Here is a 3,346-nt window from a genome sequence, read left to right on the forward strand (position 1 = left end):
AAAAAAAAAAAAAAAGAACCCAAAACTTTTATATGATCAAGTTGTCTATAATTAAAGGGAAATTATAATACTCTTTCTAGAGATTGGGCTTGATGTAAAAAAAACACTTATACACTAAATTATTTGTTAGAAAAATGAAATTTTCCTAAGGGATTGATTTACTCTTAATAGATTATAAGAGATTTTAATTTTTTTAATCCGAAGTTCAACTTTTATTGCATCTTGCCATTTTTTGGCTTTCTCTACCTTTTGAAAAGATACATTTTCTTAAAGGTCTAAAGGGAATGTTTTTTTCCAACATAATAGTCTGTGCACTGCAGAAGGTCTTTTTCTTTTGCCTTTTGGTAACTGGCCTGACAGATTTTATGTTTTATAGAAATAATTTCCATTCAGTTATTATTAAGTTTGATTTTGCTTATGAAAAAACTGAAATTTAAGGGTTTTTTTTTTTTTTGAGATGGAGTCTCGCTCTGTCCCCCAGGCTGGAGTGCAGTGGCGCCATCTCGGTTCACTGCAAGCTCTGCCTCCTTGGTTCTTGCCATTCTCCTGCCTCAGTCTCCCGAGTAAGTCTCACGCTTGTAATCCCTGCGCTTTGGGAGGTTGAGGTGGGTGGATCATGAGGTCAGGAGATCGAAACCATCCTGGCCAACATGGTAAAACCTTATGTCTACTAAAATCCAAAAAATTAGCCAGACATGGTGGCATGTGCCTGTAGTCCCAGCTACTTGGGAGGCTGAGGCAGGAAAATTGCTTGAATCCCGGAGACAGAGGTTGCAGTGAGCCGAGGTCACACTGCTGCACTCCAGCCTGGCGACAGAGCAAGACTTTGTCTTAATAAATAAATTAAATTAAATTAAAAAACCCAAAATGTTATTGTTTTAATATGTGATCAATATATAATTAGAAATAAGGTATATTTCTGATCTGATTCTTCTAAACTCACTGTGTATTTTATGTTTGCAGCACGTTTTACTTCAAACCAGCTACATTCCTACCCAGTAGGTACATATGGCAGGTGGCTGCCACATTGAGTGCAGCCGTGAGGGCTCTGACCTCAGGGAAGTGAGGGACCTGAACACCTCTCTTCCGCTGGAAGTGAGAGAACAGCCTCTCTACCAAACTTTCTCCTCAGTCTCAAGGGTGGGTGGGACAGTGCCCCCAGAGAGAGCCTGCACTGCAAGCTAAGAGTGTCCACGTGAAGACCACGGTCTCCCAGTTGCTGTTTGGTGCCGGCGTGATGGTCTCAGTTCAGCCAGGCCTGGGCTCTCTTCCCATGACCAGGAAGAATAAGACATACAGACACCAGAGAGTCAGTAAAGCAGAGTAAGATTTTTTGAGCAGAAGGAAACCTCTCAGCAGCAAGAGGGGACATGAAAGCAGGTTGCCAGAAATGGGGCTGAGTTCTGGGTCTTTTATGTGTCAAGAACAAGGAAGTCTTCTGTGGGTTCTGCCCAAATGGGAGGGGTAAATTTTCCCCCTGAGGGTGTTGCGTCTGAGCATGCCTGGGGTTGACCACAGTGACTCCATCTTGGTTATCACCCATGAGTGCCCAAGGAAAACCCACAGCAGTGGAAAGGGTGAAGCTAAAACCAAAGTACTTAAGTCAGTAACATTATAAGGAGCTGGGTCAAGTTAATGACATTTAGGTTGATTTATTACACCTGGGCCTAAGTTGGGAGCATCCCTTCTGATCAACATCCTGGCATAAGAGGAAGTTCTTAGTCACATTTCTTCTGGCTAGTGACTGGAGTGGTGCAGGTGTGGTCCCTTGGGTGTTTTTCCTCTCCTAAAACCCTCCCTCCCTAGCTTCCTAACCAGCCTCTGACTGCCTCCTCTCAGGGGTTCCTCTTCCTTTTATTTTATTTTATTTATTTATTTTGAGATGGAGTATTGCTCTGTTACCAGGCTGGAATGCAGTGGCACGATCTTGGCTCACTGCAACATCCACCTCCTGGGTTCAAGTGATTCTCCTGCCTCAGCCTCCTGAGTAGCTGGGATTACAGGTGTGTGCCACCATGCCCAGCTAATTTTTGTATTTTTAGTAGAGATGCAGTTTCAAAATGTTGACCAGGATGGTCTCAACCTCTTGACCTTGTGATCCCCCTGCCTTGGCCTCCCAAAGTGCTGGGATCACAGGCGTGAGCCACTGCGCCCGGTTTCCTCCTCCTTTAAATATCAGACAGGAAACAAGGAATGATGGGGCCACAGGAGGAGAGAGCACCATGTCTTCAGATGTCTTCACAGCCTTGCCCTCCAGAGTTTAGATGTGGAAGGAATAGATTAAAGGCGAACTTCTTGTTTTGCTTTTTATCTTTGGACCTAATTGTCAGGCTGTAACTGTGTTTTTGTCCTGTGGTGTGGGGCACTGTGTGAGTTTAAGCACCAATGACATGCATCCACATCTACCTGCACTTCTGTTCCCAGAAGGAAGGCTGTGAGTGTGAGCTGTCCAGGTCCTTGACATTTTGAACAAGTACTTGAACAAAAAGCACAAAGGAATGAAAAACAGGAAGGAAGCAGCAAAAGCAAGAATTTATTGAAGTGAGAAAGCACTCCACAGGGTGGGTGTGGGCCCCAGCAAGCAGCTCGAGGACCCGGTTACAACGTTTTCTGGGTTTTAAGTACGCCTTTTGAGGTTCCTATCAGCTACCTCATTATTTGGATGAAGGATTTGGTCCGTGGCTAATTAAAGGCTGAGGCGAATTGGTACCCCATGCAGATGAAGGCATGGCCTGTGCTTGGCCCTCAGCCACTCCAAGGCACTCTCCTTTTCTATCAGAGAACTGGTGCCAGGGGGAGGGTTGTAGCCACAGTCACCGCTGATCCTTTGCTACTCGGGTGTAGATGAGGTTTCTCCTTTTGGTTTAGATGCAGGAAGTTCATGTTAATTGGCCTTAGGGTTCCTGCTCCCAGACCTTGGTGTTTTTACTTTTAGGAAGTCAGCACGAATTGGCCTTAAGTTCTCTGCCTCCAGACCCTATTCTCCTGCCTCACTTCTGTGTAAGTCAATACCATCTTACAACAAATTTAAATAAAGGAAAAAAGAAAATCAATACTTACAGGGTGCCAAGCATTTGCAGGTTATTTGTAATCAATCTGTCCTGGCATCCTGGAATCCTGTCTTTAATGGATGTATATATGACTAAGTTACAACTGCGTAACAATCCCAAATCATACTAGCTCAGTATTGAGCTGTTTAGAAATTTAGGCTGGGCTCAGCTGGGCCATTCTTCTGGGTTCAGTTTGGCTCCTACAGGTGTGAATGGTCAGCTGCTGGTGAATTAGGTGGCTCTGCTTCTGGGAGTGAGCTGTCTGTAAACTGAGGCTCTTTGGAAATTAATGCCCA

At 44.5% G+C, this 3,346-nt stretch overlaps 1 long non-coding RNA gene across 1 annotated transcript in view; it reads left to right on the forward strand.

The window, feature by feature from the left end:
• Nucleotides 1-2,887, forward strand: part of LOC108524382 (uncharacterized) — a 12,195-nt gene extending 9,308 nt beyond the window's left edge. The window contains exon 3 of the long non-coding RNA XR_001884035.1: nucleotides 2,425-2,887. This is a non-coding gene — a long non-coding RNA (uncharacterized LOC108524382). The remainder of the gene's footprint in view (nucleotides 1-2,424) is intronic.
• The last annotated feature ends 459 nt before the right edge of the window (nucleotides 2,888-3,346 follow it).

This window comes from Rhinopithecus bieti, unplaced genomic scaffold, assembly GCF_001698545.2.
Source record: "Rhinopithecus bieti isolate Rb0 unplaced genomic scaffold, ASM169854v2 scaffold_79532, whole genome shotgun sequence".
NCBI classification, from domain to species: Eukaryota; Metazoa; Chordata; class Mammalia; order Primates; family Cercopithecidae; genus Rhinopithecus; species Rhinopithecus bieti.